We start from the raw sequence: 16,918 nt of genomic DNA on the forward strand, positions 1-16,918 counted from the left end.
ATAAATGTATATATATATACATATACACTTAATTATATCATGTAAACGATGACTGATTCAAGTATATAGTGACTGTATATATTATGCTTAGCTTCTTTTATTAAGGTAAATTGACATATAATGGTATATTAGTTTCAGGTATACAATGTAACGATTTGATAATTGTATATACTGCAAAATGATCTCCACAATGTCTAGCTAACATTGATCACCACCTGTAGTTACAAAAATTTTTTTCTTGTTATGAGGACTTTTAGGATTTACTTTCAAATATGAAATACAGTATTATTAACTATAGTCACCATGCTGTACATTACATCACCATGACTTATTTAATTTATAACTGGAACTTTACACCTTTTGATACCACCATGACCCATTTTGCTCTTCCCCTCCCACCTCTGCCACCCACCAGTCTGTTCTCTGTATCTATGAGTTTGTTTGCTTATTTGTTTCTGTATATAAGTGAGATCATACAGTATTTGTCTTTCCTTTCTCTGGCTGACTTATGTCACTTAGCGTAATGACCTCAAGATCCATCCACGTTGTTGCAAATGGCAAGATTACTTCCTTTTAACATCTGAGTAATAATCCACTTTATATATCTCACATGTATATAATCTCACATCTTCATCCATTCACCTATCAATGGACATTTATGTTGTTTCTGTATTTTGGCTATTAAAAATAATGCTGCAATGAACATGGGGGTACATATATCTTTTAAGTTAGCATTTTCATTTTCTTCAGGTAAATACCCAGAAGTGGAATTTCTGGATCATATGATAATCCTATCTTCAAGTTTTTGAGGCATTTCCACACTGTTTTCCATAGTGGCTGCACCAACTTATGTTCCCACCGGCAGTGCACCGGGGGTCCCTTTTCTCTACATTCTAGATAATTCTTGTTAGTTCTTATCTTTTTGATAGTTGCTCATCTGACAGGTGTAGGTGGTATCTCATTGTGGTTTTGATTTGCACTTCCCTGATGATTAGTGATGTTGAGCACCTTTTCATGTACCTGTTGGCTATCTGTTTGTCTTCTCTGGGAAAATATCGATTCAGATCCTCTTCCCATTTTTTCATTGGATTGTTTTATGTCTAGCTTTTATGAAATGCTTCTTTTATGGGAGAAAATCTGTATATTGACTCCTAGTGTTCTTGAATGTTTACATTTTATTTCAATCAAATGAAGATACAAATGATTATTAAATAATGCTGTCTATAAATATTCATAAATGTGACAATGTTTGTATATACAAATTGTATTTTAAGCCCATACACTTTATTTATTTCATTTTTTAAGTACATACAATTTAATCAAAGTCAGGTTTTAAAATGATTACACAGGACACTTGTAGAAGGTACATTTATAAAGTTAAGCACATTAATAGCACATATGGATGCTGGATAATTAAAATAAGCTCTGCATGGGAGTTTACTTTAGAAACGGGCACAGGGAAATATTTTAATTTCCATATGCTTTGAGTAATTGTATTTTAATATCTTTTTCTTCTCAGAAGTGGTTATTTCATTTATTTTTAATGAGAATTCAATATATTTAAATTTGTTCTTTTCCCAGATCTATTAAGGAACTGGACCTTAATATACTGTGACCCTGGGCTGATGCTTTATTCCCAGAACAAAAATATTTAATCATTTTGTATAATATTGACTTGGCTTAGGTTAGGTGTTATATTCTCTAATTTCTGTGTCTTTTATTGAAAAGGTAATGAATGTTACATTTTATGTATATATACTATGGCAGTCTAGCGCCCCCCAGATCTTTCTTCTGGACTGCAGAAATTATTCGCACTGGGAGTGCTGTCAGAAGAAGGGCATCAGCTATCAGCCTTCTTCCGCATCATGTCGAATCCCCTGCCCCGAGCAGCCCACATCCAATGGCTGATCAACATAGAGTACAAAGACCCAGTGGTCTCTGAAGGGCTTTCTAACCCCGTGGCTCCCTGTGGGACAGCTGAGGCTGCTGCTGGTGGTGTTGGGATTGGAGTGCAGCTCAGATTCTCTGCTACCTACTCTTTCTTCCACAGTGGTTGATTCCAGGAGCTTTCCCATGCAAACACTCCCAAATCAGAGGATGCTATCTGGGGAACCCAAGGTGTGAAACATGCCCACCGAATACTCAGAAGTCAAATGTCTTGACGACACTGCAAATTAATGGTCAATTCTGATAGCTATTACTACCCTGAAATGTATTCTAATCAATTAATTGTTGTAAATGTTAATGAAGATAGAGTATCTTGAGTTTACTAATATTTTCTGATTTTTTAAAACAATCAGCTTCTTAATCGCAGTTAGCTAGTAATGAATTACAAGCAGATGAACAGCATGGCAAATAATTGAACACACCAGAAAAAAAAATCCACAGTAATCACATTTTTCTTTTGTCAAAGTCTTAGTACTATTTTGACCTGCAGATTGAGCAGGCTGTGGTCTGATTTGAAACAAAGGAAAAGATGAAACAGACGCTTGTTAATCATCCTGGAACTTCTAAAACAGCTGTTGCTATGGGAGATACTGTCCCAGTATTTCTTTTGAATTTTACATGAGGACATTTACTCCCTCTTTGGCATTGCAAATTACAGGAGTGATTTAGGTAGTTCTAAAACACACAGCTCCTCTTCCCGATTCGAATGCACGGCTTTGCTTTTTGGCATCCATTTGAAGGTAATGCCTTTTCAGCAAAGCCAGGAAAACTCTGTGAACTATAATTGCTCACTGAAAACGTGTTTTATTATTAGTACAATTTCTCAAGAAAGCTGTAAAGAACAGAAACTGTACTTAGGGAGTTAATAAAACAATACTGCTGTTTCCCTAGCCAGTTTTTCCAGGTGCAACGCCTGCTCCTCTCAAAAAATTCTATAGTTTCAGAGTAGAATAACCCCTGCGCATGTATCAGTGGTCAAACCCAGAGAAGTGGGGGCTGATCCAAGAGAAACAAGATTAAAAATTCAACAAAAGACAGGAATCTGGACGTGCACCAAGCAACTTTTCATCAGCATGTCTGTCCGAGAGGAAACATTTTCCAGTGGCCTCCTTCCTTTTTCGTTAGGCATGAGCTCAACTGCAGTGTTCCCAGGCACTACAACGGACTGCTGCAGGCACCGAGACGCATTAATAAATGATGCCTTCCGTTAAAGGTAGTTTGGACGCCCTGCCCCCTCAGGTCAAAGTCAAACCCTAGCGAGAACCCAATTCTAGCACATTTCTCTGCAGCCCACGTGGGGACTCCCTGTGACTCTCCGAATGGCACAGGATTTGGGTCAGGTGGGGAGGGTCAATGTGGCAGGGAGAAAGAACGATGTTACTTATGCTGACCTCTCCTAGAGCAATGGCAGAATTTCCGGAACTCATTAACTGCTGCCTCTCCTTCATTTATTTTCCACTTAGGCTCCCTCCAACTCCAGCTGTGGGTGCAGAAGCCCCGGAAGCAGGCGGAGCAGGCCAGGTGCCCGCAGAGGGCGCATCTCCAGCCGGAAGCCAGAGAGGCTTCCACCTGGCCACGGGGAAATGCAGGACTGCGCCTCCGTGGCAAGGTTTTATCTCCCTCGGCTTCAGCTGATAAACAGCCCCTATCAGGCGCGTACATGTGGAAGTCAGAGACATTGAAAACACACAGGGTTCAAGTGTTTTGCACCACGCGGTGTTTACAGGAAAAGGAAAGCCTGGTGAGTCATCCTTCTGTTTTTAAATGGTAACTACTAAAAATTTATATGTGCACATTGCCACTCTGTGCATTTAAATTGACCAAACATTAATGTGTTCAGAGGATGACGTGTGAACAGAATGCTACTTACTAAGGAACTGTAATAGAGTGATTTCAAAAGGCCCATGAGAAGATGGAGAATTGGAAAGATATTTTGCTTTAGCCGTTTCGTTTTTATCCACCTGGAAGAAAGCAGGGATCACGCAGGTCACCATCATCAGTAATCAGGAATTACAGCAAACCCAATCCCAGTGACAGTTTGTCCATAGACCATGATGTGGGCTGTAGCCTAAAATAAGGGAGAGGAAGCAGGGCTTGAGGAGGACAGAAGACAGCCGTGATGCTGGTGGAGAATTTGAGCTGTAGCTTTTCCAGTGCTCTGCTACTCTCCTTCCAGTGGGGGTGCTACACAAACTACTTTAGAGTTGTGTCAAACCACACTTTTGCAGAATTCCTCAACTTGGAGTCATCAGCAGACCACATGAGCATGCCTTCTGTGAATTCCTTCAAGTGATACAAATATTGAACAGAAGGGGACCTACTAGTATGTGTCAAGGAATGTTCCTCCAGGGTGACACTGTTTCATTAATCAGTATTCTTCCACATAGTAAACAAAATGCGAGTCCTGCTAATTGCTACAGTACAACTCCCATTTCTTGTGTTGTTTATGAGACCCGGACTTGCCAAGTGACTGGCTAAATACAGACACACTTGGCTATTTTTTTTTTTTTTTTCCTGAGGTAGAAGGATGCAGCTCTGAGGTAGAGGCTTTCAAGTTAGCTTGCCTGGGTTTGAGTCCTGGCTCAAGTATGTACTATTAGCTATATGTCTTTGAGCAAGTTACCTACCTTCTCTGTGCCTTGGTTTCCTCATCAGTAAAATGGGGATAACAACAGTGTGTGGGTTCCTGTGAGGATGGAAAGAGTTAGTGACAAGTGTGCATGCCTAGAGCAGCGCTGAGGCCACAGTTGGTGCTGTCCCGCTGTTTGCGATGGCTGTCATTATCACCATTGGGCCCCTTTCCCCAGAGAAATGGTGCACCTGTTTATTGTTGGTATGTAACCTGTGTTGACATGCAGTGATCAGTGTTCACTTTGAAGTGCAGAGAAAAATAAAGATTTAAAAATCGGCTATAGAATTTTCCTGAAAATATCCCTGTTGAAGCATCCTTTCTTTATAGCACAGATTATATGGGCTAGAAAATGCTCAATGGATGTAAAATATACAGTGAATATTAGCTACCTAAACTGTGTTCTCCCAAATATAGCATGAATTCTGCTGAAAGGCTTTTTCTTTCCTACCAGTAGCTAAAGTTATCACCCGTGGGGAAGAACAAGTGTCTTTGCTATATCACTATACATCCTTGAGTCAGTTATTTAACCTCTCTGAGCCTCAGGTTTTAATTCTTTTCTTACTAAGAAATTGGAATGAGAATGTAAATTTTATAAATTCACTTATTCAAAGGCAGTGTATTGAGTAATTGATAGGTATCTTGCATAATCTAGGTTTTAAAGGTTGAACTCAATGTGAATAAAACAAAGTCTTTGCTGTGACAGTAAACAGATATTTAAAAAAAACATCTAATACATTAAGGGATAAACAATGCTGTAAGAATACAAAGCAGAATAAGGGGCAAAAGGGTGATAGGGAGCAAGGGGCAGCAGGTATGACAGCTTTTCTAAGAGTGGAAGTTCCCATATTTGAAAATTTTTGATGTTGTACACAACACTGTGAAATTTTTTACTGGAACTGAAAGGCGAGGAAATCGCCTTTTCTCTTAAAAGGCCTTTTCTCTTAAAACTGTCCATAGGCACATGATGCTCTTCTCCTACGGTCTTCTTTTTGGAGCTCCCATAGCATGGCCTGTGATATGCTGAAGGCCAGGTCAGGGGTTGGGGGTTGGGGGTGTGTGGAGGCTTTTGGAGGATAGATGCTCATGCCCATGTGAGAAGCCTAGATGATCCTGTCTAAGGAGAAGGGTATTTGCCCATGTTTTCACGGTTTCAGTATCTCTTCATGGGCAAAGAAGATAATGGCATTTGTCGCTATTTCAGCAATGAATTGCTTGCTCTGAAACCCCTCAAGATAAACCTCACCCCAGATCTACCAGGTCTCCCCATTCTCACCTGGAACTTTCTTAGCTGAAGCATCGGCAAGCAATTCACTGGTTTTTCATTTTTTACCCTTGACAACTTTCTCCAGAGAAGTCTGAACGCCCTCAGGCCTTTTCACCTCTTGCAGCTTAGAGGGAGGGCAGGGCTATTAGTGACTGTGGCAACTGAAAGTTATTTCTGGGCTATTTGAAATCCTTCATAAAAACTCCAGGAAACTCAGCAACTTCTGCACAGCATATGTGATCTTAATGTGGAAGCTGTTGTTCCTCTGGCAAAGACCCTGTGCAGCACAATTGGATTTGTTCCTCAAGAAGTGTCAGCGAGGCGCCGTAAGGATTCGTAGGCTGAGCTTTGGTCGGAACTTGTATGTTTTTTAGGTTCCCCGGGACTTCAAATTGCCCATGACTGGTACAGAAGACCCCTCGCTGGCCATTCCTCACAGCATTTTTGTGGCTGTTCCATCTTTTTGCTGAGCCCTTATTCTTTTCCAATTGAAGTGCTCTCAAAGTGTAAATCAAAAGCGAAAGTTGGACAGGGGGATTGGACCTGAATGAAAGTCTGTTTTCTTTCTTTTCCTTCTCAAATGGAGTCGTCTGAATTTCAAATCATGTCAGTTTGCTTACTCTGGCTGAAGTTCTTATTTCTCCTGTTGATTAATTCTTGATATGAGACCATCGTTTGTCCTAATATTGTTTTCAGTTATTTCCAAAGAGATCTTTGGAAATAATTTATTTTTTCAGGGAATATTCTGGGTTTCCCCTCCAAACCTATGAGCCTTGTCAGTACTGTCCAGAACTTGGATGTCTCAACATGCCTCCCATGTCGTACGTTCTCCTGGATTTACCCTTTGAATGTGCTCTACGGAATAGATCCTGGGTTCTTAGATTCTAAGTAACACTAACTCTAAACCCCACCTCGACGTAATAGTTCTCATAAACATTCGAATTCTCAAATGAATTATATAAATTAATTGTTGTAGACTTTATAAAGCTGAAAGCTCTCTTCTTTTAAAGGAAATGTGTTAAAATACTTTAAGGTTCTCCTTAAATTTGAGCCATATTTGAGTAAGTCATCACCACTGCCAGGCTACTACTTGGGTTTGGTGCCATTTTGTAAGTGCTTTCTATTTGGGCTTTCAGAACTGCTAGTGGGTTGAGGGAGAGTCCACAGTCATCATTTGTTCTTTTCCAGGATTAGATTACATGATAGTTGCTAAGGTGATGTTTTACACAGAATATGTACTTTCGTGTGTCAACACAGGTTTTAAAACCTCCCTAGATATACTCTGGGTCAGACAGGCTAAAAATTTGTGCCGCCGGTTTCTCACAAACAGATACTGGCAAGCTTGTGGGTGATGACAGGAATGTAAACAGTGAAGCAGAACTCCTATCCGTGGTAATCAGGAAAGGAAGGACTTAACTGATGCCTAGCACCTAAGGTACAAAAAGGCAAAGCTAAGTGGAAAATGTCTCAGCAGGCACATTATGTCTACTAGTACATATTGTGACACTGTTTGCTTCTCTCTAGTGAGTTTTCCATTAACTTCATCAAATATTTAAAACTCACCCTTTTCAGAACTGTCAGTTCATCCCCTTCAGTACTTAGTCATTGGGTGCTGAGTACCTGGTACTTGTGTTTGTGTTCTGAGAGAGGTGGAAAGCTCCGATTTCAGTCTCAGCACTGCCTCTCCTGGTAGGCCATTCCTACCTGAGTATTAGCAGTACTGAGAGATAGAAAAATGGGAGGCAGAGTTCGCAGGCAATTTTTTTCCCTTTTTTTCTGGAGTGGCTATGATGACGATAAGATAAACCAGCAACTTTTGTGCAAGGCATTGTTAGCTCCTCTCGTGGTAGAAAAGTGCCCTGGAAAGTCAGGGACAGAGAGAAATTGTACGCCTGCATCTGCTCCTGGTTACACTTCCCTAAATTTCTACTGGAGCAGCCTCTGTGCTCTGTCCCTCGTTTGCACTCAGAAAAAAGCTTCTTTCTTACAAATGTTTAACCTGTAAACTTCATAGGTCATGGAAAGTGCTACAGAGACCAACGCAAAGGGCCTCAACTCTGCCAGCACCCACCACCTTCAGCTTCAGGGGCTGCTTGTAGAGGGTTACTTTCAAAGTTCAAACAAATGGGTTGAGAAACAGCTTTTTGGAACCTACCCTCCTCTTAAAAAAGATCGTAACAAGATTATGAGTAAAATCCCCAAGAAGCTATCTTTAAATTACTTGAACCATATGTAATCTCCGAGAAATTTACAAGAGTTAATTCTCCATTTCTCTTTCTCTCCCACCCTTGCCTTCTCAAATTCCCTCACTTAATTTATTCTCATAATTGGCGAAATGAGCAATTTTCCTATTCTGTTAGAATGTCTGTGAGATGATAAAGAGAAAAAAAGTTAATCAAATGGAAGAATTTGCGGAGGGATATTAGGTTCAGAAATAAATTATTTCAACATGTGAGGTTTTTATTGGGCTGCCAAAGAAAATCCATGCAGTAGGTCACAAGAATAGAATCAGTAGCGGGTAGGCTTAAGTTTCTTGGTTTAGAAAAACTTAAGATGGGTGTTCAAATATTAACATTTTCTAAGAAGTTGGGTGGTTTGGAGTAGAGTATGTACTTACGAGTATAAATTCAGAGAACAGATTTTGGCGAACTTGATTAGAACTGAATTTAACAATTATTAATCATCGTCATTAAGAATGACACACTATATTTGACTGTATTTTGTTTTAATATTTTAAATTATAAGTACTGGGCTAGAAGGAAAGAAATTGAGTCATAGCACTGATTTTGTCACTAACGAGAAATGCAGTTTGGGGAAAATTCATTTAAAATTTAAGGGTCTCAGTTTACCAAAGGTGAAAATTGTGATGCCTAATGAGATACTTTCCAGCCTTCCAGCTCAAAGATTCACTCCAGGCACAGCAGAGGTGTTTTCAGCTTCACTTCAGATTTGTCCTCTGCTTTCTAATCAGATTTGGTTAGAAATGGTACTACATTTCTGGATGCTTTGTAGTTTTTATAAACCTGTGCTATCACACAAGTAAACTTTTGCGCCTTAAACACAAGTTTGGGGGCTGCAGGTACTAAAAAGATGCATGAACTAAAATTTGAGTGGTACAAGCTCAGTTGACTTCTTAAGGGTTTTCTGGAAAAAATTATGTTGGTTTCTTTTGTAGGCAATAAATGCTTTCTGTGTAGTTCTGAGTTAAGTGATATTTTCATTCTTGTTCTACATTTCTAAATATCTAACTCTGAAAATACAGTAGGCTTATACGACAATCGGTAAAACAAAATTAGGAAGCTTCATGAAGTTGGCCATGATAATCAAGAGGCAGAATCATAGACCTTAGAGAGTCTGAGGAAAGCTTTGGAAACCCTCTTACAAACTTGCACACCGACAGGCATTCGCATGCACGTATGTTTGCATACGATCTCAAGAGGTTCAAAAGGCAAAATAATTACTTTCCCTAGAGGGTTTTCAGAGGCCCAATATGCAGTCTCTAAATTTCAGACTTGGCAGTAATCTTCATCATCTGCACTGCAGCCTTGGAGATAACTAGGGCAGATAGTGGCAACTCTTACCATCCACATAAGGGGAGAGTGTCGTGGTGTAGATAAAACAAAATTGGTAGATAATTCTCAAATCAGTTTTCTTTGATTGTGTAACACCTCTTTTAGTTTCTTTTGCTTTGTGTTAATGTTGAAATCTGTGCTTTTCGAGAGCGCACCAGTTGTTGGTTAGCCATATTTGTGGTAAATTGCTGGGACAAAGCCAGCTTGAATTTAAAATATGCTGCGGATGGCCTACAAAGTGCATGCAATATATATGGATGGTTATGAGCTGTCACAACGTTTCTGTGTATTAGCACCCATTTTACTCCAAAGAGAAATCTGAGCACATTAAAAAAAGTTGCAGTAATTTCCACACAGATAGATACATTTTACCACAGCATGTGAATAGACTTCAGAGGGTGGCTACAATTTCTCCTTCCAGATTTTTTGAAGAAGAATAATAATAATAATCTACTATATTTAGAGGTATATTCTGCTCTGAAATAGCATGAGAGAGAACAAAAGAAAATATTTGGCCTCTCTTTCCTCTCTCTTCCCCACCCACCTCTTCTTTTCTCACCATTTCTCTGTGGTCACTTTCTCTTCTCAAATTCCGAAGAGAATTTTAATGTGGACCTAACTCATTGTGTCGTTCTGGAGAATTCTTGGTGATACCCTAAAATGATGCTGAGTCTGATTCTTATTATAGGCAGAGCTGAGCAGAGCTTTTAAATAAATGAAACTGTTTGTGAGGGTTTGTTTTGCTAATGCTTATATCATTCATTTCACCATTAGAACAATATTCTCCAGTAGATATTAACAGTGGTATATATATATATTAGGACCATAAGGGGCTGAGTAAATTTTCCCAGGCCACTAAGTTGGTACGTGCCAAAGCCAGGCCCAATTAGCTGCACATCTACATTCCCTTCACATATCTTTAACTTCCAACTTCAAGAACCATTTAAGGATATAGTAGATGTTCAATTAATAGTCATGTTCTCTGAAGAATATGACTAACTTCAAAACTTCACTGGCTTCCTAATGTGGCATCTAGCCAAACGTACTACTACTCATCACCTTTTCCCCTGGACTGGATATTGAGTTTCTGTGCTCTTTGAAGCAGGATGGTAGACTAGACACCCCCAGCTGGGAACTTCATGTTCCGGAACCTATGCAATTGAATGACATCCTCATTAATAAACATTCTTTGAAGTTGTATGAATTGAGACATCCACATAAGCCTGTTAGATAATAACATGTATTTTAGTCACATAATAGAAGATGAATGGACAAATACACCAAAGAGTAGCTGAGTCAGTTTTATCCTGGTGTTACCTAACCCAAAGAATGTTTGATAGAAACATCTTGAAGAATTAGGAAATATTAAATGTTGACATTTTATGAATACAGTGACTTTTTTCTCTCACTAATAATGTTTCAATCCTAGAAAACATTAAAGTAATTGCAATCAGCTTTTATGTATCAGAGAAAATTCAAAGCAATGTTCTTATGTCTGATATTTAGTTAAGCTTTATAATAGTATCTATCATAGAAAGTTCTAGAATGACTTTATGTTATGTTTTGAAGGCAAAACACTTACAATACTGCTATAATTATTTTTTTTATTTCAATAAACTTATTTATAATTGGTCACTTCTACTATTAGCTCAGATCTTAAATCTCACTTCAAGAGATTTGTGTTTGTGTAAATAATGGCATCTACTGAGGAAGCTACCAGGCTTGGGGTTCTTGAACATACTGGATTCTTTATCACATTTTTCCCTGCCCTGGTTTTTGGTTATCTGCCTGGATTAGAAGAGCAAAACCAAACCAAAAACTGCAAGCGAGAGACTTATTCTACTCCTATTGCTGTTTAGCTATGTTTCTTTGTTTAGATCCCCGCTCCTTCATTACTAAATTGGGCAAAATCCTTGCCTGAATGAGGAAAGAAATAATGATAAAAAAATATAATAGAGAACAAAATGTCTGTCTATGGAAATCTGTGGTTGTGATTCATAGTAGTATTCTCCATATCATCATTTATCCCTTGGTTGGTCATTTTAGGAGGTAGAATTAGGGAATGAGTGTCAGAAATTGAGCTTCTTGGTTTCTAAACCAGGAGCTAGAGTTAGATCTGCCCTAAGTTTGTACCTACATCCTATCGTTGACTCTAAGGTTCTGAAAAAAGCCAGGAATCCATTTACATTTGCTTCAGACAGCAGGACACTGGCAGATGTTTATGGCCTACTTTGCTTGCTCTGGTGCTTAGTTTCTCTAAATACAGTTTCCGTCATGCAGAACCTCTCCAGACATTCCAGGCTTTTCTCAAATGCCACTGTTGTTAAGGTTTGTAAAACTGGGGGAGCAGGGAAGAGGGGGCAGCTGCAGGAGTAGCATATGGAAGAAGTGTGCTATGTTGCTCTGCCGTGTTTCGGGGAAAGAGAGACGAAGATATGAGGACAGGATGATTAAGTACACCTTCCTGTATATTACACATGGGACTTAGTAAACAACCGTGTTCTGTCATGATGTGCTCTGTTGTGGTATGCTTAAGAAAAACCTGTGCAAACACTGTAAGGAAAGGTGGCTCATAGGAAGGTGATCTGTTGATGTTGAGGGGAAGGCTATGGGAAGAGTGGATGAACTCTCTCAGGGACAATGCCAAACGTGGAATTCACGTTTGGCCTCTCTCTAGGCCGCGCAGGCCATGTAAGCTCCTGGTGACACCTGGGTCTCAAAGAACCCTCACTTACTCAAGTTCTTTCCTTTTGAGCACTTTTGAGGATATTTGGAGACCTTGGTGATTTGATAATGGTCCTCAAGAGTATTATTCACTACTTTTGTAAATTCACTTTTGCTTAAAGCTACCTCCCCTGAACAAAGACAGATGTAGGTTTTATGGAGGCCACTACTTACAATTTTTGGAGCCCTCTTTAAAAAGAATACGAAATTCCAAATACAAAATTAGATACAGAAGTGTTTAGAAAGTGTTTAGAATGAGAAAAGGAAACACATTGAATCAGAAAATTAAAAAAGCTGACAATTGCCACAGACATAATAAAATTCAGAAAAATAATGCAAGGGGAACCTGGTGGCTCAGTCTGTTGAGCATCCGACTCTTGATTTCTGCTCAGGTCATAATCTCCCAGTTCATGAGTTTGAGCCCTGCGTCGGGCTGTGCATCGTCAGTAGATTGGGGTTCTCTCCGTTCCTCCCCCTCTTGTGCTCTCTCTCAAAATAAATAAATAAACTTAAAAAAAGAAAAAAATAATAACGATATTAATAAACTGCCTGCTACATTCTATAATGCCTTTTTTTTTTTTTTTAATTTTTTTTTCCAACGTTTATTTATTTTTGGGACAGAGAGAGACAGAGCATGAACGGGGGAGGGGCAGACAGAGAGGGAGACACGGAATCGGAAACAGGCTCCAGGCTCTGAGCCATCAGCCCAGAGCCTGACGCGGGGCTCGAACTCACGGACCGCGAGATTGTGACCTGGCTGAAGTCGGACGCTTAACCGACTGCGCCACCCAGGCGCCCCTATAATGCCTTTTTTTAACCTTTATTATTTTTTGGCTGCATAGTCTCTGCCTTTTTTTTTTAAGCCTTAATTTTTTTTTTTTTTGAGCACTTTTAGGTTTACAACAAAATGAAGAAAAAGGAACAGAGATATCTTAGGTAACCCCCTTAGCCTCCTCTATTACTGACTCACCAGAATGGTGCATTTTTTTTTCTTAAATTTTTTCAACATTTATTCATTTTTGAGAGACAGAGAGAGACAGAGTGCAAACGGGAGAGGGACAGAGAGAGAGGAAGACACAGAATATGAAGAAGACTCCAGGCTCTGAGCTGTCAGCACAGAGCCTGACACGGGGCTCAAACTAACGAACTGTGAGATCATGACCTGAGCTGAGGTTGGTGCTGAACCTACTGAGCCACCCAGGCGCCCTGCATTTCTTTTTTTCTTTTTTTTAACCAAGGATGAACCTACGTTAACACATCATTATCACCCACAGTCTGTAGTTTGCTTTAAGGTTCATTCTTGGTGTTGGACATTTCACAGGTTTAGACATTTCACAAGTGTAATAACATATATTCATCTATGCTCTGCCTATTCGTCTCTTCCCCCAGCTTCTGGCAACCACCGATCTATTCACTGTCTCTATAGTTTTGCCTTTTACAGAAAATCTTATATTGGAATCCTATGATATGTAGCCTTCTCATTTTGGCTTCTTCCACTTGGTAGTATGCATTTTAGGTTCCTCAATGGTTTTTCATGGCTTAATCGCTTATTTCTTTGTAGCATTGTCTGGATGTGCCACAGTTTATTTATCCATTCAACTACTGAAGAGCATCTAAGTTGTTTCTAGTATTTGGCAATTATGAGTAAAGTTGCTACAAACATTTGTGTGCTGGTTTTTATGTGTGTATAAATTTTCAATTCCTTTGGGAATATACTAAAGAGTACAATTACTGGCATATGGTAATAATATGTTTAGTTTTATAAGATCTGATTGCCTTTTTACAGGACAACAATTTTCTAAGATCGTTTTCTATGGAGAAGGCAGACAGATAATTCAATCTTACCTCTAACATGGCTGGATGAAATTTGTGTCTTTGTCACTGAGAGTTGGGATGCATGAAACAGAATTTCACATGCAGATGTACTTCCTGTTTATAGTTCTGTTATAGGTTTGTGTGCTACAAACACAGAGTCTGATAAATTCTATTTCTCATGGTTGCTATAAAAAAAAAGTTCAGTGTGGTCAGAATTGTTTACTCTGCTTTATCAAGTTTGCTTCTGCCAGGGGAAAAAAAAAACAAACTTCTAATTGAGGCATACAAAGGTGCCAATTCATCTGTTTGCAGTGTTACAGGTCTGATGATCAGAAGAGTTTTCTGCAGACTGGCTTCTGAGTCTATACTTTTCAAGTCTTGTTCTCCTTAAATGATCCACATGTTCCCTGGGTTGTGAACTGTAGGCATGTTCATATCCTATAAGCCTGCACCTTCATGTCAGAAGAGAGAAAGAGTCGGCAAAGTATATTGCAGAGTATTTTTGGAAGCCAGTCCTATGCTGTGAAGGAGGGTAATAACTTAACAGGAGGGTAATAACTTAACAGTATATACAGATGACTGTGAATCACATCAGTGTATTCCACTAAGCCCAACAAATGTACCCAACTTAATTTCTCCGTAGCTGAACCACAAATACTCATGGCTACTTCCCTCTGTGGGAGGGAAAGTGGGCCAGTGGGGGAAAATGAGTAGAAAAAGACAGAAGCCCTACTAACTGAAGTTAAAATATCCTACTGTTGCAAATTTTGTAAAAAATTATATGACTATGTGAACACATTGGTACACCCCCTCCTAGGGCTTGACAGTGTCTGGTGTAAGTGAGGAGCCCTTAAGCTTAAGTTTCATTAGCTTCACGGTGAATTCATTTCTCTACCATTAGATTCTACTCTTTTCTCCACATGATTTATCATTCACACCTGTCTTACCTTCCTACACTGTCCTGCTTATAATATTTCAGTATGTGACTATACATATACACATTCAGATATGTTAATGAACTGTGTATTTACCTCTAATATGGATCTCAGAACTCTTTGAACTGTGAAATGGTTATCTTTGTTCCCTATGTAATATTAGCTTTGTGGATAAAATTTATCTTTGTGGATAAATATTAGCTTTGTGAATAATCCTGAGCCGAAGTTGAACACTTAACCGACTGAGCCACCCAGGCGCCCCTACTGAAACATATTTTAATTCTTAAACAATCACTGAAAGATTAAGAAAATGATGGCATGAGGGGTGCCTGGGTGGCTCAGTCGGTTAAGCGACCGACTTGGGCTCAGGTCATGATCTCATGGTTTGTGAGTTCGAGCCCTGCGACAGGCTCTGTGCTGACAGCTCAGAGCCTGGAGCCTGCTTCGGATTCTGTGTCTCCTTCTCTTTCTGCCCCTCCCCTGCTCACACTCTGTCTTTCTCTGTCTCTCAGTAACAAATAAACGTTAAAAAAAATTAAAAAAAAAAGAAAATGCGTGAGAACATTGAAATAATGGAATATCTTTCTAAAAATTACACATATATTTTTAGTATGCTATGTTTATTCCCACCTCTCTTTCTTCCACCTGTTAGTTGTATATATAATATACATATGCTATATATATTTGTTTTACATTGCCAAGATTTATATTTTTTGCATTATGTTACTTGGCAAGGATAATTACTAGAGTCATAGTTTTACTTCTGTATTTAAATTGATTCACTGCTCACCATTGGTCTTATCACAGTTTCTACATCATTTATTGCCCACTTTCTATCATTAAGTACAAGGAGGGTCCATAGTACTCCTATTCCATGAATTCTTTCCTATGGAAAGTTTTCAGTTGATTGTCTGCCTCCAAGATTAGACTGAGTGGGCATCGTTCTTAGGTCTTATTTTACCTTGTTTTTAGAGGTGACAAACTGGTTACCAACCAGCCAGGCCAGCTAACTTTGGTGGAGGCCATCGAGAGGACATGACCTTGGGTCCACCCTTAAGCTGGGCGCAGGCAACCAGAGGCTCCTCCCTTGTCTTTGGAATGTACATTCTGCCCACCATTATCACACTGTTTCAAGGACGTACGCTTGAGAGAGTGTGTTGCTGTTGAGGCTATTTGGTCTGAATACGTGACTATAGCCGGTTAAGGCCTCTGTATAAACTTAAGATTCTGACAGCAGGTGCAGAGATGTATGCGGCTTCTCTTGCAGTTGCTGAAGACAAGTCTTGTAAGTTCCCCTGCTTTTTAAAAACTGCTGCCTACCAATCTGGAGCGGTTTGCCCCTTTCTTCACTCTTTCCCTGCCCTCGATGTCCTAACCAACACTAACAGACAGACTTTATTTTCCTTAATTGGGAGAATTAAGACAGAAGTTTGGATTTCTGGATTTTCTTGAAAATAGCAAAGATCTGGTAATATGACTTCCTTTTAACTGTTTCTTACTCTATTAAGGCAAAGTTGACTGTAGCTCTCTTGTTTTGGTGATGTGTGTGCTCTTTAATTCAGTGAATCCAATCTGTTTTGACCCTTTATATATGTTCTGCTTCATCCTGTGGGACACCAGACTTAGAATTTTTTTTTTTTTGACATTTCTCTATTATTTTATGGCACTGAGTATGGAACTAGTCCTTTTACTATGATTTCCCCATTCACTTGTTGGTGGGCTTACTTTATTTGCATTTGTTTTTTCCCTCAGGAAGGTCTTATGTATTGTATTTCCTAAGTTCTTTCATTTTTGGCCTGTCTGCTTGTTGCCCTTATTCCAAAACACATGTGTCTGGTTATAATCTATTTTGATATAGTATAATTTTTTTCGCTCAAGATATTGTAGATATTGCTGTACTGTTTTCTGGTTTAGTATGTTGCTGTGGAGAAGTCTGCAACCAACCTGACTTCCATCCTTTTAACTGACTTGCTTTTTCTTTCTGGATGCCTGAAAACTTATTTCTTTGTCCTTGAAAGTTAATGCCTTA

The 16,918-nt window shown here is 39.2% G+C and overlaps 1 long non-coding RNA gene across 10 annotated transcripts in view; it reads left to right on the forward strand.

The window, feature by feature from the left end:
* Positions 1-3,391: 3,391 nt before the first annotated feature.
* LOC147581049 (uncharacterized) overlaps positions 3,392-16,918 on the forward strand; it is a 530,577-nt gene continuing 517,050 nt past the window's right edge. Inside the window, exon 1 of one of the 10 annotated variants that reach the window (XR_015251357.1) lies at positions 3,392-3,688. This is a non-coding gene — a long non-coding RNA (uncharacterized LOC147581049). Of the gene's footprint in view, positions 3,689-15,707; positions 16,175-16,918 lie in introns of those variants that run through there. The other 9 variants (XR_015251355.1, XR_015251346.1, XR_015251345.1 and 6 more) reach the window with 9 other exon arrangements.

Source organism: Puma concolor, chromosome B2 (assembly GCF_028749965.1).
Source record: "Puma concolor isolate L17-30 chromosome B2, mPumCon1.1.hap2, whole genome shotgun sequence".
NCBI lineage: Eukaryota > Metazoa > Chordata > Mammalia > Carnivora > Felidae > Puma > Puma concolor.